Source organism: Monodelphis domestica, chromosome 1 (assembly GCF_027887165.1).
Source record: "Monodelphis domestica isolate mMonDom1 chromosome 1, mMonDom1.pri, whole genome shotgun sequence".
Lineage (NCBI taxonomy): Eukaryota > Metazoa > Chordata > Mammalia > Didelphimorphia > Didelphidae > Monodelphis > Monodelphis domestica.
In genome coordinates, this window is record NC_077227.1 from 371,730,536 (window position 1) to 371,755,424 (window position 24,889).

Here is a 24,889-nt window from a genome sequence, read left to right on the forward strand (position 1 = left end):
CTAGAATACAGGTGGAAGAAGTTTTATAAGAAAGTAACTGGAAAGAAATGAAGGTACAAATTGTAGTTAGCTATCTCAAGGACTCTAGCCATGACAATAAGAGAAATATAGAAAAGTAGCTAGTGTGAATTGAGTGAGAAGTTTTTAAGGATGGGAAAGATATGAGTAGGTTAAACATTTTAAACTGTAGGGAAACATTCAATAGATAAGGAGAGACTGACAATTAGTAAAAGAGTGAAGAGGCTAGGTAGGACAATCTGCTGAAGAAGAAATGATAGAATAGCAACATTTATTCCTGTATATAGGTTTGCCTTGGCAAGGAGGTCTATATCTTTATGCGAGACTGAGATGAAGAGGATATAAAGAAGATATAGAAGGGATATTTGATTAGAAAGGAAGTAAGAGGAATTTTAGTGAATGGTATCAATTTTGGGGGTAGGGGAATTATGAGGCAATGTTCTCACCTGGATGTGTAGGAAAAGGTGACACCATCAAAGGTTGAGAAAAAATAAAAATGTCTAGAATGTAAATAAGTGAGATAATGAATGTATTAGTGAGGTACAAAAGTTTTGCCTTCCCACAGTGAGGGTGTAGTTGAAATAAAGTTATATAATTTTATAATAAACCTCATCAGCCTGATTGCATCATTTTCTCCATTTAATAGTACATTAAATAGTAGTGAAGGTAGTGTATTGTGGGAGTAATCCAAAGTTGCATCTTGATAAGGCATGATTGTTAATAAGATAAAAAATCAAGGAATTTGAGAAGAGAAGATAGTATAGAATTGGACTTGTTTGGCAAGCAGTAAAAATGATGATAGGTGTAGAGTGTAACCACAGCAAGGGTGATGATAAGGGAAATAACTGAGGGAAGAAGGGCTAAGTCATTGTAAAGACTGGAAGTGATGAGGGAGAGAGAAAAGTAGAATTATAAGAGATTATGATCAGAGAAGTGAATTTCAGAGGACTTGAACATGGAAGAATATTTATGGTTAATGGCATTATTGGGAGCATAAACATCTCTGTGTTTAGCTGTCTAGGGAAATAAATAAACTGAAAAACGGGGATGTTATAGTGTTTGAGGGATTATCAGTGCTTGTTGAAATTTCCTAGCATGAGAACAGGAGTTGAGGTAGAGAGAAAAAAACTATGAATAGGTTTTGAATACTTTCAAGAAAAGAAAAGGGAGTGTCCTGGAGTTTCATTAATAAAAGTTACCAGAGTATTTATTGAGAAATTTATGTTGAATAAATCTCTGAGGTGAGATTCCTGAATGATAGTGTAGGTGAGAGAGTCTGGAAGTAGTAATAGGACACACAAAAATATATTCACTCAACAAAGTTGAACACTGAATATATGGGTATGAGTGAGAGTACAACTAATACTAATAAAGAATGCCCTGTGAAACTGGTCATCAAGAAGAAGCCAAGTATCCGTTGGAACCAGTAAAAGACCTCAATTTCATGTCATATAAGGATCAGTAGAAAAAAATCTATTTGTTTCTTTGTTGAACTTTGATAAAAAAAAAAAAACAGAGGGGACATGAAAGTGGTTTTAAAGTAAAATCATTAGCAAATGAATGAAAGATTTGATTTTTTGTGTTTGGCTCCAGAGGATACAATCAAGATCAATTATTGCAAGTTGAAAAATAAGGGGGAGATTTAATCTGTTTATGAGAAAAAAACTTCCAAACAATTTAAACTGTCACAAAATGAAATGGGCTGCTTTAGAAAGTATTTTAATTCTTCCCATTGGAGATATGTGAAAAAAAATTGGAAAATATTCTTTTTTGGAATAGTATTCTTATAATACTTCTTAAAACTTCCTATAGTTTGAACCAGATGGTCACTGAAGTCCTTTCCAGATTCAAAATTGTATGATTCAATTAAGCAGTCTTCTTTTCCATTAGGTAACAAACCATTAATATAAAGGTACTTCATGGCAGTAACCTGCACAATTATAAAAAAAGTTCAATAGTTGCTGTCTTGTGCTGTATCTCTTTCTTCTTTTATGGCTCTATAGAATCTGTATCTTTCATTTTAGACTTTTGTCACTGTCCATGCCAGTAGCTAGACAAATGATACTTAGCACTCTATTCTCAACCTGTCCCTCCTACCTAAAACCTTTCCAGAACTAATTATATTCTGCCTTCTATATAACCCACAATTCCATCATGATATTTTACAATGGAATTCAACAATTCAACAAGTATTTGTAAACTATTCAACAAAAAACAATTATTAAATTCCTCAGGTCTGTATAGGTAACTGCTTTAGAACTTGGAATGGCAAAATAGAAATTCATATAATCTCTGCTTTTATGGAATTTATAATCAAATAGATGTCCAACACATACATGAATAAATATTATTCAAAAGTGAGTATCAGAATGACAAAGGAGTAATCTAAAGAACTAATAGTAAGAAAGTTTGAGGATAGAGAAATTCACTTGTAGCTAGAAATAGTGAAAACTTCATGGGGACAGTCACAAGCAGTTTAAATGTTTTAGGAATAGTATGGAAGCACATTACAATGGGTGAGGAAGAGATAGCCAGTTAGAGGATGAGAGAAGATGAACAAAGGGAGAGATATAAGAGTCACTAAGACAACTAGCCCAATAAACTGTAGTGTGCCAAGGAGGTTAAGGTAGAAGAGAGTAAGAAAAGTTTGTTCAGAAAAAAGTTTTAACTGCCACATCAAGATCCAAAAAGTAAAGACTGAAAAAAAAGGCTATTAGATTGAGTAATTCATAGGCTAATCAATTGTAGATCTATTGTAGCTTTATGCATTTTTTGATCCACAGCTGGAAATGAATATAGGAATAATTTAGTCCAACTCCTTCAGACAAGAAGGTAACCCACTCTAGCTAAAGCAGCAACAACCCCACCTTAAAGAATAGTCTACAACTCATGATCAAAGGGGCAAAACATGGGAAGAATGCCAAGAAAGAAGGCAGTGAAGATGAGAAGGATAAAGAGGTCAAGTCACCCAAAACCACAAAAAAATGGAAGCAGCTCTAGTCAGAGAAGACTCTGAGAATGAGAAGGAAAATGAAGATGAAGATGAGGATTACTGAAGAAACAATGGATACCACACCTTCCAAGGGGCAAGTTGATTGTATGAAAAAGCTGACACTAGGGGAGCTAAATGCCAAAGAATCTGAGAAGGAAGAAGGTGAAGATGAGCATGAGGAAAGGAGGAAGAGAAGGAACATGAAGAGGAAGAAGTGCATGTCAAAGAAGCACTAGGAAAGAAGACAAAGGAAATGGACAAAAAGAGTGCCCTCAAAGCCAAGAAACAGAAATTACAACTGAAGATATACAAATTTCCGTAGCATCACTGTTAACTTAAACTTCAACAAAACCACTTCTGAACTAAAAACTTGTATCATGGACTTCTTTGCAAAAAAAGACCTTACAGTTATGGACATCTGCATTGGCATAATCAGGAAGTTTGGCTTTGTTTAATACAAAGCCACTGGATATATAGAAAATAGATACTATGGAATTCAGTGGCTCCAATGTAGTTGGCTCTGAAATGAAGCTGGGGAAAAAAAAGAGAAGAAAGAAGGTAACAAAAGGTGTCTCTTGTACAAGAATTTGCTATGTAAAGTAATGAAAGGAAAAGGTCAAGGAAGTGTTCAAAGATACTACTGAAATCAGACTAGTCTACAAAAAGGATTTAACACTCAAGAAAAGTTCATAGGAAAGTATATTGAATTGAAGACAGAAACAGATCTAGATAAGACTTTGGAAGAAAAACAGAACCAAGATTGATGAGTGGGTTTTCATTCTGGACCACCTAGAAAGAAAAGTAAAGGTTCAAAGAATTCAAGAGGTGGGAAGAATAATTTTCTGGAGTGGGAACAAGAGCAAGCCAAAAGATCCTGATGCTGAATAAACTCACCTATGGCTCCATTGAGGAAAGTCCCTGGGAAGTATATGAGAAGACAATGTCCATCAGCTTATCCCACAATAAGAAAGGTTGATATATAGGGTATGGGTTCACTGAATTTGCATCTGTGTAACACGTGTAAGAATTCTTATAAGAGAAATTAAAGATAGATCCATTTGGCTAGAGCTGAAGGGACAGAAAGCAATTAATGCAGTAATGTGGAGCCAATCCTACAAAACTTTGTTCTTCAAAGGTCTATATGAAGACATGATCAAAGAAACATCCAAAGATTCATTAATCTGTTGAGGCCAGGATAGTCACAGACAGAAAGACAGAGTAATCTAAAGGACTCAATTTTGTGGATTTCCACCCAGAAGATGCTAAAGCTACAAAAGTGTCTGTGGAAGTCTGGGAGATTGGCTGAAACAAAATAACTCTGGACTAGGCCAGGTCCAGTGTTATTTGAGGCTGAGGGGGAAGTTATAGTGGCATTGATCGTGGAGGCTTTTGTAACTGATAATGTAATAGAAGAGACTGAGAAATCGTTGGTGGTAGAGCTTGAGGAAACTTTGGGTGTTAGAGTGATTTCCAAGGAGGCCAAGAAAAGAGAAGAGACAATAAGCCACAAGAAAAGAAGACTAAATGTGAATAATTTCTCTCATTCCATTTCCTCCTGCCATTTGAATAGGCTTTGGGGGTTTTATCTTGTCATTTAATCATTGACAGAGCCTTCTGAGAACATTCCAGACAAACATATAGTCTGGAGGTTATCTTGAAGAAAACCCTGAATGGCATTGAAAGAGAGAGTGTGTTGGTTTTGACTGAACCAATGTTTCGTATGAAAGTCTTACAGAAAAGGATGATAGATGTGAATGTTAACTTTTTTGAGTATGAGTTGTGTTGAGTTTATAATGTAAACATTTTTTCCTCAAAAAAAAAAAACAACTATAGCATAGATATGGCTTCAAATTTCACTCTCAACCTCTGAACTGCCTTGCTCACCCAATCTTTCTTCTATAGGTTTTAGTGTTACCAAAGATGTTTACACAATACAGTTAAAATTCTCTCCTTATCTTTCTATTTCTTTCTATTTCTTTCTGTCTCTGTCTCTCTGTCTCTCTCTGTCTCTCTGTCTCTCTCTGTCTCTCTGTCTCTCTATCTCTCTCTCTCTCTCTCTCTCACCAACCTCTCCATTGTACTTCCTGAGACCTTATATGCTTCCCATTTACCTGAAATCAGTCACTAAAATATCATTAACTTGTAAAACATTTGCTATATGATAAGGAAAATTAAAAAAAATTAAAACATTACATTCTGCCCATAAATTTAGGTCATACACTCATATCAATATATGAAGACTCTAAAGAGAAGAGTGCGAAAATGCTAAAAGAAACAACAAAGAAAGACATGGGAAAATCTCTTTGCCTGAGCTAGCTCATAACCTGCAACTCATGAAAGATTTTTGGTCAGTTGATCCCTTTTTGGTCCTCACTGTTCTTCTAGGAAAAGCTGTTTCTTTCCTACTCTCAAGTCAATGAAATAAGAACAAACTCTTGTTGAATCCATTAGTTTTTAGAACATCTTCCCATGGTCCCCAAATAATTATTTGATTTATAAATTTGTCAAATATAAACCCTAGAACTAGTCACATGCAGATGAGATGATGACCTACAATGCTCTGCAGCCATATTTATCTCAGGCATTGCTTTGCTTTAAATAGATTCTCTCAGTACATTTGAGGGACACCCTCCTATTCTCTCTTTAGTACATAGAACAATTTGCTCTTTCTTTTCTTTTTTTTTAAACCCTTAACTTCCATCTTCTTAGAATCCATGCTAACTTTCAGTCCCAGTGTCAATGAGTGGTATGGTCTAGGCAATTGGGATTAAGTGACTTGTCCAAGGTCATATAGCTAGGAAGTGTCTGAGGTCAAATTTGAACTCAGGACCTCCCATCTCCAGGCCTGGTTCTTTATTCAATGAGTTAACTTGCTACACTGTTTTCATTTTATTTAACATTTTATCTAAGAGAATATGTTTCTTCACAATCTAATTCCAATAATTTTCCTTTCATAAATGTACTTTTTCAGTTCAGTTCAGAAACCAAACTATTTACATATGAGATAAAGTACCTTAGATTAAGATAGAAGAAATCATATATAGTGGCACAAACTCATAATCACAAAAACCGGGGAGTTTAAGAATGGAAAAATCTCTTTAATTTGGGAGTTCTAACCTGTATTGGGCAATGCAGATTTTGTATTTGAGCTAAGTCCAAAATGAGCAATGTGAACTGGGAAATTCTCAGGACAAGGGAATCACTATGTGGCTTAAGAAGGGATGATCCTGGCCCAGATAAGAAGTAAAGAAAATAAAAGCACCTCAATGGATAAAAACAGTGGGATCAGTCAATGAGCTCTCCCTATATTTCCAGTCTGGGAAGGATAGGGAGACCCAGTCTAAAGATTAAAATAAAATTAAATGCATATGGAAAAGGAAAAAAAAAATCTCCTTATAAGTAAAGGGAAGGAGTCAGAAGAGAGAGGAATAGAGATCTTAAAAGGAGACAGAGATAGAGAGAAGGAAAAACAGGTAAAGAGAAAAAAGAATATGTTAGGGTTGGCAAGGTCCTAGAAATGGTGGAGGCACTAGATAGCATGGTATACTGGAAAGATTAGATTGGACTGCCGAAAACCTGGGTACAAATCCTCTCTCTGTTACTTAGTTGTGTGGCTGTGAGAAAATACTCTAAGCCCTCTAGGCTTCACTTTCCTCATGTAATATAGGGGACTTACATTATTTGATTTGTAAGCTCACTCTAGTTATAAATTTATTGGCAAAAGAAAAGCAGAGGTGTTGACATTGACAAAGGGTAAGTTCACAAATTCTGAAAACAGAGGGAAGTAGAAAAATGGGTTTAGACTCTAGAGTGTTTCAGATTTGGAAGAAGGTAGATGAAAAATAACAAGCCTCAGTTTTCTGAGAAAAGCAAGACATATCATCTGCTGAAAATTAGTAGAGCTTTAAGAGAGAACAACTTTCAGAGGGAGCATAATACAGAGTAAACAAATGCTTTAAAAGATTGTTGTACAGTAGATAGAGTTCCAGGCTTGGAGTCAGGAAGATCTGAGTTCAAATCAAGATTCAGACAATTACAAGCTGTGTGACACTAGGCAAGTCATGTTACCTTATTTGCCCTAGTTATTCATCTATAAAATGAGCTAGAGAAGGAAATGGTAAACCGCTCGTATCTCTGGAAGGAAAACTCCAAATGGGGCCACAGAGTCAAATACAACTGAAACAAATAAAGACCATGCAGGGCTAATGGCTCACTTGAGATTAGGTGGCATGGATTTATAATGGACCCAATCAACATAATTTTGTGCCTTTGTAATTTGGGAATAGGATCAGAGAAGACAGATGGTGTGGGTGATTCAAAGTGGGGATTAGAAAAACAGCAATAGCCTAAAGAGAGACGAGCAAAAGATTCAGGAGTAGGGAACCCTCATATTTTTTAAATGACTGACTGTAGAATCTAAATTCTGAAGGGAAAAGTATGAAACCAAAGGAGAGATGATGGAGGGATCAAAGTCACAATAAGGATAAGGAACAGTTTCAGGAGGAGGAATTGTTGAAAGAGTTGGGAGGACCTAAGATTGTTATCAGGCAGGAGAAGTGAGCCACAACAATTGTCATTAATCACAAAATGGCCAAAAGATCAGATTGGTTGTGTGCTGTCCAATTTGATGACTACATATAGAGATAACCTCAGAGCTGTGAAGCTATTAACCAAAGAATAGCTTATTTGCCTATCTATATGGTTTAATTTGTAGTTCATGGACCATTTATGTCTTCTCTTTGCTATTCACTTTAATTGATTTCTCATTCAGCAAATAGAACCAATATACAATTAACCTTGTGAATACTTCTTTAAGGGGTACATTTTTAGATTTGATTTGTCTCAGCTTGGTCATTCTCATTGACCTGGAAGTCACAAAATGAACATATTGGTAGCTTTTGTGGAAGCAAAACTGAATTGAGTCACTTTAGATAGTAGGGTAAGACATGGGGAAATGTCTTCTGACTTAAATAGCATTAGATAATTACAGTGGCTGGTAGCATCTACGAGACTAAGCACAAATTAATATTTTGATCTGGACATTTTCTATATACTTTTCAAAGAATTTCAATTGAGCAAATTAGATCAGTGTTTTAAATGCAAATTTCACAATTAGTTTTGATGGCTATATGATTTTTAGATTTTCAGTAATGATACATATTACCTAAATATAATGAAAACCATATATTATAGAAAGGTTCCCCCTTTTCCTGGGCTTAGTGTCAACTTCCATCTCTTCACATTATTATTTCATTTGTTAATCAGTAGTTATAAACTAGTTTCGTTGAGGAACTAGATGGCACAGGCATGGAGTCAAGAAGACTTTGAGTTCAAATTTAGTCTCAGTCATTTGCTATCTGTATGATCCTGCAAAAGTCAGTGTTACCCTTTTTGTCTCAGTTTCTTCATCTGTCAAATGAGCTGGACAAGGAAATGGAAAACCACTCCACTATCTCTGCCAAGAAAATCCAAATGGGATCATGAAGAGTCAGACAGACTATTCAAATAAACAATATGAGATCTTTGATGATTAGATTTTTTCCTAAGATCAAGTGAACTATTTTGGAGTCACACCTACTATTCCAAGGGCTAGAATTAATTAAAATAGGATCTTTTTAAAAGTTTGAGAAGTTGGTTGGATGAGGTTATATAATTAATATGAAAAACTGATTGTTGGATCTTGCTATGTTTTGGTTAGGGTCTATGATTTAATTGGTTTATGTAACTCAATTTCATGAATAAAAATGATCATTTTTCTACAGCTTTAGAGTACCAGAGAGTTGCCTACAGGACTTAGATTTTAAGTAACTTTTCCAGGATGGCACAGCTAAGCATGTGTAGGAGGTAGAAAAGGACCTCCTTCCTGATTCCAAAGCCACCTCATTACCTCATGCTGTTTCTCTGTATGTTTTGTATTATAATTTTTAAAAAGAAAATATTACTACTTTAAATCTTCAGAGCAAAGGGGAAAGAAAGCAGCAGATACATATAGGAGACCTCAAGAATATGCCGTTTCAAGCAGTCCTTGAAGGAGAATGTAATTCTCAATGCCTTCAAACTAAAGAGTTAGGGGAATGGCTACTTACTAAAAAACTGTTTAGCAATGATTTCAATCAAGGAACAAAAAATATTTCCTCTTCTTTTTTTCTCTCCTTTCCTTCTATATTTCTTTTCCCTCCTTTCCTCCTCTTTCTTCTTTCCTTCCTTCCATCATTTCTTCCTTCTCTTTCTTTCTTTTCTCCTTTCTTCCTTGCAGACTGCTTATTTTTTTCTTTCTTCTTTATCTCCTCCTCATTCTATTTTTAATTTCTTCCTTCCTCCCTCCATCCCTCTATCTTCATTACTTCTTTCCTGGGTCTCCCTCTATTACCCAGGCTTGAAGTACAACAGCCACTACCAGACCCAATCCAGTACTATCCATTTTTCCCACCTAAGCAAGTTGACCCTTCCTTAGGCAGCTCTGGTGGATGCTGACTCCTGGGGGTTTAACTTATTGCTGCTGGAACTCGTGTAGCCACCCTATTGGCTTAGCCCTCCTGCAGTTTAGGAGTTGAAGTGATCATCCTCAGCCTCACTCAGTAGTGCACCACCACACCCAGTGGCAAAGTGCTTTCTTCAGAAGAACCCCAAAAGGTAGGAAATGCAAATATAATCTCAATTTTATGAGCATGAAAATTGAAACTTAAAGAGGTTAAGGGATGTGTTTCCTTTCAAATAGCTGATAATTGTTTAATTTCTAACCCACTTTCTGCTTGGATGTCTTTGGAAAAGTCACTTTATCCTCTGGGTCTAAGATATTTTACCTGCAAAGTAATATGGTTATACAAAATAGGTTCTAACATCTTCCAGCTCTAAATCTTTGATTTTTGAGTGATTTTTATATTTTAAGGGTAAATGGAAAGGAATTATTATAGTGATATTAACAAGGGAAATTGTTGAGGACTGTAATTGAATTATGAAGAAATCACTATGAGATTGTATTTCTTCTTATTAACATAGCTTTCATATTTCTTCCTCTTCCTTCTTGGTCTTTCATGGTTTGTCATTTTCCCCTAATATTTTCTCCTTCCATCTTTTACTGCAAGGTTTGGTAAAAACCCCTAAAATAGCCAAAGCCCCAAGGAACCTGTTTTCTCATAATGAAAAGGATAGAAGTTAAAATTGGGAAATTGGCCTAGCTCCACAATCCCAAACTAATTCCCAAGCTAATGTCGAAGTCATTAGTGACCTCTTTAAGACCCAGTGGTGAGTGGCTTCATTCATTTCTTGAGGCAGAAAAAGAATTTGACATGGAGCCCTCCAGGCTTCTTTTCCTCCAGTATGATTATTTGTTGGGATAGGAAGTGTGCATCAGCTGCTTACAGGTATGTTTCCCCTAAAGTAACTCCTGTGTGAATTGTCTCCTTTTTCCCAATAGTCTCCTTGTTGACTGAGAACTGACTAAATGTCTAAGTTTTAGATCAAAACCAAGTGAAGAAGTTGAGTGAATTTCTTACTGCAAATTAGTTTGCTAAGAACTGCTCCTTTTTCCCACCATCCTCTTGAACTGACATTTTTCTTGATTCCAAGAGCATCTTGGAAAAGGCAAAAAGCAAAAAGCCAATAGCTCTACTACATAGTATGAAATTTACCTCCACTTAAATTAAAAGTAGATTTAGTTTTCAGTTGTTTCAGTGATGTGACTCTTCATGACCTCATCTGGGACATTCTTGGCAGAGTTCTTGGAGTGGTTTGCTCTTTTCTTCTCCAGCTCATTTTAAGGATGAGAAAACTGAGGCAAACAGGGTTAAGTTACTTAACCAAGGTCAAGTGGCCAGTAAGGGTTTGCAACCAAATTTGGACTCAGGAAGACTCCAAGACTCATTTTCCCAACTCCAGGGCTGATTCTCTATTCATTGCACTAAGTGAGCATATTATTTTAAATTGGCATCAGGTGCTTACTTCCAGCACATACAATGATATGTCTTAAATGCTAGAGATTTAAGGGGAACATATTAATGAGGACTTTCATTAACTGTCAACTGGTAAGTATTTAACAACCAGCTCTCTGAAAAGCATTTCTTGACATACTTTTAAATTTCTTCTTTTTTAACATTTTCTTCATCACTTTCTTACAACAATCAAAAAACAACTGGCCTTAATTTATAACATTTGTAAATTACCAAAGTATAAAAGCTTCCTTAGAAATTTTAGCAATGAACTGTCTTGGCTAGTATGAACTGATTCTAGTATACTCCATGCTCTCAGCAAGGCAGCATACTTTATAGTAGAAAGAGATGAATCTGGAGTCAGAGAACCTGGAATTGCATCCTGATTGTCACTTTTCTTTTTCTCTGGGCAAATTAACCTTTTACCATGTCCATCATTTTTCTTCATTTGTAAAATAAAAGGCTTAAAGTGCATTTTTAAGGCTCTCATTCTAAATTCTCTGTTCTACAGTATATATCATAAGATAGGGAACCACCAAAGGAACTTAGTAGGAGAGTATTTGGGTAATTTTGGATACATTTACTCCTTACCAAATGCTAGCATTCTTTAAAAACAAAACAAACAAAAATTTTGAACAAGATTGAAATACTTATCAATTTAGTCCTATAGTCATCAGAATGTTATATATAGTTTGTGAATGCTAATGCAAATCATCCAGTATAAGTACTTAATGATCATCTCCTTTGTTCGGAGCCCCATAAAAGGTGCTATGAAATAAAATGTCAAAGTTGGAAATAGGACCCCTAAAGTGAGGGGAAGACTAATGTACCATTGTGTATTAGAATGCCTATCTTCCTGTAGCCACCCTACAGCCCCTTACAAAGAACCCTGTCTTTTGTCATTTTTGCCAGTTTGCATGTTGTGAGGCAAAACCACAAAGTTATTTCAAATTATATTTTTCTCTGTTTGTATTTGCATCACTGAATTGGAGAATATTTTCACATGCCCACTTATATTTGCATTTCTTCTGAAAACTATTCCTATTCTCTCATTTCTTTCATGATTTTTGGATATGTTTTTGCCAATATTCTATTTTTCTTGTATATTTGTAATGTTTAACATAAATATTTTGCCTCCCATACAGTTTATGGATTTGCTCATGCATTTTGATTCTCTATCATTAACACTGTATATTTTGTGGGGTTTTTTTGTGATTACTTCTATCCCTTTTTTAGTTTAGACATTTTCCCTTTTACATAATTGAGAATAAAATTGCATCTCATTCTCCTCCATTTTTTAAATACTATAGCCTTTCATACTCTGGCTGAAAATCTATTCATTATTTTCATCATCATTGTCATCACCATGATTATCAATAAGCATTTATCATTCATTTTCTATATATCAATCATTGTGCTAAGACCTAAGGATGCTACGAAAGAGATAAAATACAGGCCTTGCCCTCAAGGAGCTCACAATCTGATGGGGAAACAACATGTAATCAACTCATTTTAATATGTATAATTTATAATATGATAATATTCTATATGTATAATTTCTGATATAAATGTAATTTCTGCCAAACTGCCCCCTAATTTTCCTAGTAATTCTATTAAATAATGAGTTCTGTATCCCATGTTATGCTATTTGGTTTATCAAACCCTGGATTGCTGTATTCCACCAGTTGCTTCTAGTTATTGCTTATCTAGACTGTTGTCTTATCTATTTGTTCTCCTTTTAACCAGTACCAAATAATGTTGATGACTATTGTATTATTATATGGTATGAGATATAATAATTCTATTTCCATTTAATTTCCCTGCTATGTTTCCATCATTTTAGTTAATAGAATCATAGGACATTTCCTCCCTAAAATAAACTTTGCTGTTGTTTCCTATTATTTTGTATAATTCTACAGAATGTCCCTTGGTCACTTACCATATGTAGCCCTAAATCTATAAGTTAATTTAGGTATTAATGTCATTTTATTTATTTATTTTTAAACCCTTACCTTCCATCTTGGAATCAATATTGTGTATTGCCTCCAAGGCAGAAGAGTGGTAAGGGCTAGGCAATGGGGGTTAAGTGACTTTCCCAGGGTCACACAGCTGGAAAGTGTCTGAGGACAGATTTAAACCCAGGACCTCCTGTCTCTGGACCTGGCTCTCAATCCACTGAGCAACCCAGCTGCCCCCATTAATGTCATTTTAAATTATATTGGCACAACACAACCAGGATTACTGAATATTCCTTTAATTGTTTATATGTTCCTTTATTTCTATGAAAATCATTATGTAGTTACATTTGTATAATTCTTATCCATACCATAATAAATTAACTTCCAGCTATTTTTTTTGTATCTTGCAAGCTATTTTGAGTGAATTTTTTTATTTGCTTATTATCTTTCCTGAGTTTTGTTAATACTATATGAAAATGCTAATAATTTGGTAGATGTATTTTCAATCCTACTATTTTATTGAAACTGTTAGTTATCTTAGTTTCCTCTAGGATTCCAGGAGGATTCTAGGAGGTTTTCTTCTAGGATTCTTCTAGGATTCTAGGAGGTTTTCTAAGTATACTTTCTAAGTATATGTTTGTCATTTTCAAATAGACATAATTTGTTTCATCTCTTCCCCAAGGTTTATTCCTTTATTTTTCTTTGTTTATATTAATATTCCAGATAGCATTTCTAGAACTATGCCAAATAATAGTGAGGAGAGATGGTCATTGCTTCTACCCTGCACTGCTTCAATGGCCTCCTAATTAACTATTCAATAAAGGCAGAGGACTCTGTTTTAATATGATTGTCTTAAATTCAGCAAAATCATTTTTAAATTAACCTTTCTCTACACTTGGAGAGGTCCCATTTGTCAATTTGCTGCCCAGTTGCCCTCTTTGCAAATGGGCTCTGTGAGTCTATGAAGACAAGTTTGACTGATTCAACCACAGTTCCCACAATTTATTTATGTTAACGTTTAACTGACCTTCAGTCCAGGCATTTCCCTCTCTCTGACCATTTGCTATATTCCTGCCCCTCATTCCTTATTAGACTTCCACAAGGAGGGGCAACTCAGTGAACAATAGCATGTTAGTCAAAGCAGTAAAAACTAATGGCTTGGTAACAATTTCTAAATGGGCCAGAGCAACCTAGTGTTCCTTTACATAAATTTAGTGAAATGTCTATACTTATCACAGTGTGGACAAAGTTGGTAGTGGGCCTGGAAGAATCAATAATCTTTTAGTAAATATATGGTGAGAATTACTGTGATCAGTATTACTAAACAAATTTATTTTAGATTTTCCCAAGAAATTTCTTCTCTGTTTTTCTTTTACTTTTTTCAGCTTCACTAATTCATATTGCTCATTATGGAAGCCAAAAGTTTGTGAAAACTGAAGCTATTTGTTCATCCACTTTCATTTTAGACCTATAGCACAGATAGTGATTTGAAAAAAAATGAGGCCATTGTAGTTTATCCTATATGTTGCCATGATGCTTCCTGTGGGCACAGAAAGAAATAAACTGACAGCCTGCATTTTAAATGTCTGATGGTTCTGGTAATGGCAGAAGTGGGTAAATAGATCATATCTTCTTAATGAGAGCATATTAAATTTTAGTCTTTCCTCTTGGCCCCTGCATATTTTGGCACTTTATTGTTTTACTATTTTGAAGTAAAACTCATGAAAAGCAGACAGTACAAGTTATCACAAGGCTCCAATTCTTCCCCAGCCTTTAAGCTAACAAAATTAAATACATTTTGGTATCTGTAGAACAGACATGACAAAATCATAAATATTTTAAGGGGTGAAGATTTAATTCATCTGTTTTTTAAAAACTTTTTTCTTTTGAGGGGATGAGAAGAAAATGATCTTTGTTTCCAATGAATAATGTTTGAAAATGACCAAATAAAATAATGTTTAAATTTAAAAAAAACTTTTTCTTTTAAGGATCGTTCCCATAGATAAATAAATTATCCAGGCTAAAAAAATGAACAACCTTGATTTGACAGGTTGTCTATATGAAAACAAAAGCAATCTAAATTGAATAATTTTTTCATTCTAAATATAGTAGAAAATTCAATCAAGGAAGCTGAATTCTGCCACAGTGCATCATTTTGTATATTCTATGTCTATATTTGTGTCTGTCCTCCCCATTAAAATGTAAGCTCCTTGAGGATAGGAACTGTTTCACTTTTGTTTTCATATCCCTCTTACTTAGCACAATTCTTAATTCATAGTAATCACTTAATAAATAATTGTTTACTTAGGAATGGATGGATAAATAGGTTTAATTGTTTCCCTATATACATGTTCATTGGAAGCTTAATTTTGTTTATTTTGTTGGAACTTTACAATAATAACTATATATAGTGCAAAGGGAACTTATTGGTACATGTTACATTCTATTTCATTCTCCTTTTGAAAAGCAAAAAGCTGAATCTTCCCAGAGCATATTTGTTTTTGCCCATGGGATTTGGTTTTGGTGCAATCTTTTCTCTACTCCCTAAGTATCTCTTTCCTTTCTCAGTGCACATAGACTCATTATCTGAAATACTCTCTAACAACATTACTCTCCTCTGTCTCTCTTTTTCTGTCTCTGGCTCCTTGTCTCTTTGTCTCTTACTATCACTGTCTTTCTTTGTCTCTGTTTCTGTCTATCTGTACCCCTGTCTCTCTCCTTCCCTCCATCTCAAACTTTCCTTCTTCCTTTTATTTCCTCCATTCTTCTTGAGTCATTACTGAATTATGGATTTGAAAAGTATAGTTCCTGAACCCATAATTTATGGTTTTCCCAACTGCTGACCAGTGGATTAAATTTTTATAATGTGGATTTCAGCAATCTACTGGAATATCCCATTAACCTCCTCTGTATTCCACCAATATACAAGTAGGCAGTACACAATTTTCACAATCACCCATAGATTTTATGTGAAAGGGAAACAAAAACAAAATAACTCAAAGGATATTGAAGAATGAAATCAGATGAAAACTCAAGTTAATGAACAATCATGGGAGGAGGGAAGTTGGGGAGGGAAAAAAGCATTTTAGAGCTTTCGCAGCCTTTCAGAGTGAAACAGTTCAGTCACTTTTCTCATAGGGGTATTTCAGTCTATAAATACATGATTACTATCATTGTCCTACTTTCTTTCCTTATTCCTAAATACCAGAAAAGTTGACAATAATGCCACTACCACCAAGACTTCTGCTGTTCATGTCTGAGATGTGCCTTTCCCTGCATAGCACTTCAAAATTTTCCTGGGTCCAGCATAACCTTGCATAGACCAGACCATTTTATTCAATATTCCATCTTTCCCCATGCTTGGAAAATGAATTAACTATAAGACTCATAGTCCATGGTGAGGGTTTTAAACTTCCCCTCCGTCAATGAGAGAATTCATCTAATACTATCTAAATAGCCATTATACTTATTTAACCAGAGGCAGACTACAAGCATCACCACTATTAACTTTCGTTACATTTTCTTAAGGAAAAGTTTTCTGATGACTCAAACATTAGGGGAGCATTTTTGAAACCTGGTTGTGTTCATTTTGTAAACATCAGTCAAAATGTTCGATGACAGCACATATCTGAAGTGATGACAATAAAACATATTCAGTTAGATTATAATATTCGTCTTGCTAGTAATTTGGCATGTTTTCAGTATACACAGGCTATTTCTAATTCAATAGGTTAGAAATAATGAAATAGAGACTCTCAGAGTCAGCAGAGACCTTAGAAGCCATTAAATCCAACACACTGTAGACTAAGAATCTGTTCTATGACACACCTCTCCCTTCCTGCAACAAATGGTCATTCAAACTTTAAATGAAGGCCTGTAATTAGGGAAGCTCAAAACCACCATAACCAGTCTACTGAATTTTTAGAGAACATTAATTGTTAGGGAAATGCCCTTCACCTTACAATGAAATAGATTTGCTTACCTTCATCTTCCATCTATTATTTCTAGTTCTTCCTCGTGGGATAAAGCAGAAAAAAAAATCTATTCCTCTTCTACATAATTGTTATTCATCTACCTGGAAACAGCAATCATACCCCTATTGAATTTCTTTTATTCAGAATAAATATCTCCAGGTCTTTCAAGAGATCCTCATATGGTTCATTCTTAGGATGTGGCTTCATCTTAATCACATGCTTTAATATAAGGTAAACTTTATTTTTGTAGATAAAATTTTTAATAATCATTTTCTGACATTTTGTGATTTGTGTTCTCCATCTCTCCTCTCTCGGAGATGGTAGATAATATAAGTTGTATATTAAGATAAAATTTCTTACCAAGTAAATCTGTCTTATAGAGATAACTTGGAGAAATAACATCAAAAGCCATTCACCAAGAAATATTCAAAATATATGAACAAACAATTCTGAGGAGAACATCAAAATAGTATCAACCTCATGCTACAGATCACTAATAAAAGATATGCAAATTAAAGCAATTTTCAGGTTTCCTTTCATACTCAGCAAATTGAAAAAAATGACAAAAGATTAGAATAGTCACTCTTGGAGGGGTTTCAGAGAGACAAGTGCACTAATGCATTTTTTCTTAGTGGAGTTGTAAATTAATACTACCATTCTAAAAAGCAATTTAGAATTATGCAAATAAAATAACTAAAATATTCATAGTCTTTGACCCGGAAATTCAGTTACTTGACATATACCCCAAGTAAGTCAGTGACAAAAAAGTTAAGCTCCAAATATGCCAACAAATATATAACAGCACTTTGTGTAGTAGCAGATAACTGGAAACAAAGTAGCTGTCCATTGATTGGAGAATAACTAAACAAATTATGGTATATATATTACTGTGCTATAGACACAATGAGCATGAATACAGAGATATGAAAAGAATTATAAGGACTGATGCAAATCAAAATAAGTGAAACCAGGAAATCTATATTCACAAATGACTACAACAGTGTAAATCATAAGGAAAAACAATCATAAAACTTTAAAAACCATCATAAAATTACAAAGTAGAAACTTGGTCCTCCTTCCCCCAAAAAAGAAGAGAAGTGAAGGGTCCACAAGTATAAATAGTGCATATATAATTAACTTTTAATATATTGATATGGTTTACTGATTTTTTCTATACTTCTTTATCTTTCTTTCTTTTAAATCTTTGTTATAATATATGATGCTCTCATAGGAAATGGGGGAAGAATAGAGAAATATAGACAAATAAAAACAAAAGTTTTCCATAAAATTGATTAGACATGAACAACTAGAATGATCTAAATGGCATATATTCATTGCTTGTGGATTCCCTTTTATTGGAGAGTATTAAGCAAAATATGGATTAACTATTTGCTCAGATAAATTATAGAAATTCTTATTTAGATATGGCTTCTACTAATATCAGAGTTCCCCTCCTATTCTAAGATTCTTTCATTTGTCAACTCAGTAAATATGTCAAGTAACTGAATTTCTGGGTCAAAGGGTTAGAATATTTTAGTCATTGTATTTGCATAATTCTAAATTGTTTTTTGAATTGCAGTATTAATTTACAACTCAGTATCTCTGAACTGGAGGAGGTAAAAACTGATATGTCTGTATTTTTAAGCAGTTTTTAGGAGTAAGCCCAATTCAGGTCAGCATCTTGTTAATTCGGGGTCAAAACTGGGATGAAACAAGGCATTCAATCCATTTGTCAGTTAACAAAAGGAGGCTAACAGAAAGATACTTTTGGCACATAAGGATATTGAAAGATATGTCATTACTTATCGTGGGTAGATATGTACTCTTCAGCTTCAAAAGGAAATGTATGTGGTGATCACTGTAGGCCATGGTGAATCTTATTGTCTTAGAATATCATCAAACTCTGAAGATTTCTGCCAACCCAACATGCGTGAACTTTTTCATGTCTTTAGATGACCATATGCCAGAAGCTACCAGAAAGCTGTATTAAGGAAGGCAACACTTAAAAACTGGTCCCTTTCCACCTTCCTTAGGTGGGAATGGGTAGAGGGTTGCCCATGAAATCACCTTGTAATCCTCACCATGTAAGGAAAACTAGTTTAACTCCTACTGCTAGGGGAGAGAAGAACCATGATCCAAAAATCTCCTTTTCAGCATGATCTTCTTAACCAATTGCTTGCTCTTGAAATATGTCTTTCTCTTCTGAAACCCTTGCATTTGTTCAAGTTTAGAAAGCATTACTAAATTTACCTTGGAATCTCTTTGACCTATTCAGAGTTTACTCTTTTGTCTGGATCTGGGGTTTCTTCATCATAATTCTTATTTTATCCTACCAAGTTTCAAAATGCTTCATTGTACTGGACCTATTAATTCACTTTACGTGTTATTCATGCTTTGCACATTTCTGCTTAGCTACTTAAGGCCATAGTTTTTTCTTTCGGGCTCCTTTTTTGACTTTTGTATCTTGGGAATTATTGAACATTTCTGTTAGTATTCTTCCTATATTTAACTACTATCTATGGTATCTAGCTTGGTGAATGTGAGTAGGCAGTTTTCTTCCTCCTCCATCCTTTTCATTTTAAAACACTTCTGATTAGATTTGCAAAACTCCAGCCAAATATATTATTACTATCCCTTATGAGGTGTACTGCATCTCTGGCCAGGAGCTGTCATTCCTGTATTTTAAATAGTGGTCTAGAAATCCAAAGCCTATTCTCAGATAAAATTTTCTTAACCAACTGTACACTACCCCAATCTGCATTTTTCTTCCAAAACCTTGCCTTCAATAAGCCACAGTGAATTTAAAAAAAATACCACCTGGACACTGAAAGTTTTTATTTTATTTTATAAGATTACCCAATCTTTAGCAATACTGCCTTCTGGCAGTATTGTACTCATGTGAATCACTAGCAAGGGGTTGTAGTCATCTGATTTAATATGTCTTAGGAAGCTCTCTATTATGTCTTCATGTTCTCAAAAGAAAACAGACCTCTCTGTTATGATCTCAGTACTCATCAGCAGGGAGTCACCCACCATTACTATTCATCTCTTCTTCCTCTGCACTAACTTCCCTAGATGATCTTTTACCTGGCAACAGTTGTAAAATATATGCTAAGATTCTTTGTAGGTTAAGCCATTTCTTCTTGAGATGACGCAGTTCCCTTCTTTCTGGGACATCCTAATATCTCTTACTTAGAGGTAAGCAGTCAGCAGTAATGTCTTCTCCATATCATATTCTTCAATTTTCCAAGAGTGGTAGTGTGGTATGATGGAAAGAACAGTTTTTTATGATTCAGGTGATAATCATTCAAGACCTGCCTTTCTCTTACTACTAGTGTGACTGGGTCAGTCATTCAATCTCTCTGGTCCTCATTTACCTCATCTATAAAAAGCCAGAATTTGACTAAGTGTCCTCCAAGATCCATCCTACTTTTAAATCATGGAGCATCTTGAGAGCAGTACTCCTTTGTTTCCCACATTTACTAACAGTACATAGTAGCCACTTAATAAGTAATTATTTACTGACTAGATCCATTCAGCAAGTCGTCATTGCTATCAGCTTATTAAAATACTCTCTCTCTCTCTCTCTCTCTCTCTCTCTCTCTCTCTCTCTCTCTCTCTCTCTCTCTCTCTCTCTCTCTCTCTCCTTTGATTTTACAGGAGAACCATTCATTCAGTGCTATAACTATTTCATCCTCCCTGATAACTTAGATCATGAAGTGGCTTTCTGTGAACCCTTTTATTTTATTTTCTTAGACAGAATAGCCCATATATTTTGGCCATAGATAACAGTTAGTTGGACATTGCAGAAAGACCCCACATCCCATACCCTGTGCTATTCACTAAAAATTCTCCTTGATCTCCATGTTTTCTGGATGCAAGATCCTAAAATCTCTTGTTTAACCTAAGAGTTCCTTTCCCCTAATTAACCCTTTCTCACTTCATTAGTTCATTGACATTCATAACTTCCTTTCCTTTGCCTTTCCTTACCAGGCTCCTTTTACTTCTTTTGAGCTCCTTCTTTTTCGTTTTTCCTCAGCCCTGTTCTTTTAAACTTTCTCTTTGAATCTTTGCATGCATCCCCTCTCTGAAACGCATCTTCTACTCTCTACAAAACTGGAAAACCTTCTAAATCTCCATTTTCACAGTTTATTTTTGTTCCCATTCTTCTTCCTCAACCCGGTTTTCTCAGCATTCATGATCCTTGTAAATTCTAATAAACTATAACAATTATCTACCCTCTTAGTTGAATGAGTCTATCAAAAAAAAATGTAAACATGTTCCATACCATCTGAGCTACAGATCTCACACTGGAATGCCAGGGACAAACATTCATTCCAGTAATGTTGGTTTATTTTGAACATTCTAACAATGCAAAGCTAGGTGAGTGAATCTGGCTTTGTTGCACCATGGCTGATATATATCTGCTAATAATTAAAGAACCCACTCCCAGAGCTTTTCTTCAGTGCCCTCTTTTGACTCATGTATCTTCAGTATTTTTTATTCTGATAGCGTGTTACCTTTATACACCAATAGAAAATTTTTTAGACAGCAGTACCATTAGGGAAGAACAAATCAAGGAAAATATTCAGTTGAATTATGAGAATATGGGCATGTTGTTATCAGTACACTTCATGGCACTACAGAAAAAATAGCATTTGCATCTTCAACTAATCTCTACTCAGTAAAAAATGCACATTGCAAGATTTTTATTTCACTTACTAAGATATAGTTTTGGAATTGAACATGTACATTTTAATTATTTTATAGCAAGTAAAACAGGCAGGTACTTAAAATATTTCCAACTCTTGGAAGTAGCATAAAACTTGCTCTCCAAAAACATTGTGACTCTATGCATAAGCATACAGAAAATTGAGGATAACTCCTTCAAAACAAGGTTTTCTTTGATATGTGAAAATTTTTCACCTCAACAAGTCTCCTCAAAAGACAAGAAATAAAAGATGGGGATGATTGTGTAAGGGGAAAGATGTTAGGCATCTTATATTGATCTGGAATTGATATTAGATTAGATTCAACTTATAGAAACTTTTACCCCTATTTTCTGGATAACTTTATAACATAGTCAATGCCAGTGATATACAGGTGGAAACAATCTGTAATCAGCAAATCTAGAAAGAAGATCATTTTCCCAAGAAAACTGGGATATGGCATCATGATTTTTACTGAAAAATGAACTCATACATTAAATAAATGGTTTGCTGTTTGGTGCAAAGAAAACTTTGAAAATAGATAATGTTCTCAACTCCTTCAAGGTGGGAAAATAGTGCTTAGCACAGTGTCTGGCACACAGTAGGCACTTTAAGAATGTTTATTGAATTAAATTGATTATGGGGAAATGGGGAGAGTAACCCTGAAACAAGGGATGAGTAAAGGAGTTCAAGACAATTCGCTGGTGTTGAATAGACAAAAAGTTCACCTGGACAAGTAGGCTGTGGCAGGGATGTTGATTGTCTACATAAAGCCCATATCAACCCTTGACTTTGCAAGTTTATTATTCTGATCTTATTTAAATGCCTACTGGAAATAAATTGCAGCTGTGAACATGTGTGAATCAAAAACTGGAGAAAAAGCTGACTCCAATAAAGCCCAAAGAGCAATTTTCAAAGATAATTTTGAAATAATGTAAATAATCTATTAACTCTCAAAATCACAGTGGAAATATCCCTAAGGGTACAAAATTCAGGTTTTATAAGTAGACACAGAGGGCATGTGAAGTCTTGTCTTTAGAAATCTTAAGGGAGATTAAGTACTACTTGGGTTTTCTATCCATAGGATTTAGTTTTTCCTAATTTTCATTTGGATAGTTAGTAGAAATCCAAAATAATTTTGACCTACAAAGACCAGTCTTTGTAATATGCTGATGGTTCATTGAATATAGAAAAGCATTCTCCTGCAGGCATTTGTATTGGCTTTAAAATGCTAGAACTATCCATTTTGAATGTAATTATGCAAAATAAATGAAAGAAATCTACCCTGCTGATATTTATGTAGCTGCTTCTAGAGTAAATCTTCTGATTTACAAATATTCTGGGACCATTAGCTAGAAACCACACCACATCATTATTTCAGGGAACTTTAGGCAACAGCGTTCACTTGCCCCAAATCAGCATTACTTTGCAAAGTAAACTAAAACAAAGAAAACCAATTGACTTTTTGCTGGCATTTTTGAAGAAGAAACAAAGCTGTTTAAAAATCAATGAAGCTTTCACTTTCAGAAATATTTTTAGAAAAGTGTTTTTTTTTAAAGATTTTTTCCCATAATTTATATAATGTTTTGAGCTCACTCAGTATTCCTACATGCTATGCAACTCTGTTGGGACAATGTAAAGAGCAGAACTAAATCATTACTTTTATTAAAGAGAAGTAACAGACTAAGCATCCACTTCACTATGCTAGACAGTCTCTTAGTCCCAGAAGTATATAAACAAAGAGATATATGGAATTTTCTCCTTTTGTGTAATGTATAAGGCCACTCAGAACTTGAAAGGAAAGATAAGGATGAACCTAAATATGCAGAGCAGGTCTGCAAATTAGCACAACCCATCCAAGATAGAACAATGAGCATGGAAAGCTGGTAAATTCTTCATCTTCGCTTCTTTATCAGTTGTTGCTCTTGGGCAGTGGATAAGAGGGAAAGACCAACATTGCTTCTGGTCTTTCACTCTTATACAGTAGTTATGTCTGAGTCTTCAAGATCCCATTTGGAGTTTTCTTTGCAAAGATTCTGGAGGGGTATACCATGGGACTCTCTAGCTTATTTTACAGATGAGGAACTGGAGCAAACAGGGTTAAGGATCACACAACTTTTAAATGTCTGAGGTCAGATTTGAACTCAGGTTCTCCAGATTCAAGAACTGGCACACTATCCACTGTTAGAACCTGCTAATATAAAATTATCAGTCACTCAAAAAGCATTTATTAAGTTAGGGATAACATGCCAAGCACTCAGATATTGGATAGGCAAAACAAAATTGAATAGTACCTGTATTCAAAGAGCTTATATCTGTATGGCAAAAAAAAAAAAAAGATTTAAACATCAAACTATATGCAAAATGTATTAAAGATAATTATTGGAGTTGGCATTAGCAGATGAGGGGATTAAGAAAGGCTTCTTATAGATGGTAGTGTTTCAACTGAGTTTTGAAGGCAATAAAAGATCATAAGAGGCAGAGAGAAGTAAGGAGTACATTTGGGGGAAGCACTTGGGCAAAGGCATATAGACGGAGTATGTAACAGGCAGTAAGAAAGTAAATTTTCTAGCATTCAAGAGAGTTCTAGTAAAACTAGAAAGCAGGTGGGTACCATGTTGTGAAGTGCCTTTAATAGCAAACCAAAGAACTTCTATTTGATTCTAGAGGTAGTAGGGAACCTCCATAATTTATCAAGTAGGCAAATGGCACAGTCAGAACTATGAGAGAGATTGGCACAAGTGTGAGAGAGAAATTGATCAGCATGACAAGATTTGGCACTTGATTAGATGTGTGGGGAGAATTTAAGGAAGGAGACAGGCAAAGATAACATTGAAGTTTTAAATATGGTTGGAGATTTTTGCTAAATCATAGTATTTTGTCCTCTTCTAGTACACTTACATTTGCCATAGGCATTTCATATTATATAAGTGCATAAGAGAAGTAAAAAAAAATGATCTGGTAGCCAATGAATGGGGAGATACACTTAGCCAGGAGGATTAAGGACAACTTCATGCAGATAGCAGCATTTGAATTTGGCCTTAAAGAAAAATGTGTCAGAAGCTAGTTGGGGAGGTCCTGCTGGTAGCTAAGATGTGTAACAATTAAAATTAGTTTTTTATGCTAAAAGTATTATATTTTATGAGGTTTATTAAAGATTAATAAATAAAGAAAATACAAAATAAGAAAGCACATGCCTAAGAGGGCCAAAAAGCCCATTCAATTTCACTTACTACATCTTGAGAGACACGTGTGCTTGGAATCTGAAGCAGGGAGAGAGAGCCTCAATTAAGTGGAGAGCCCCTTTAAA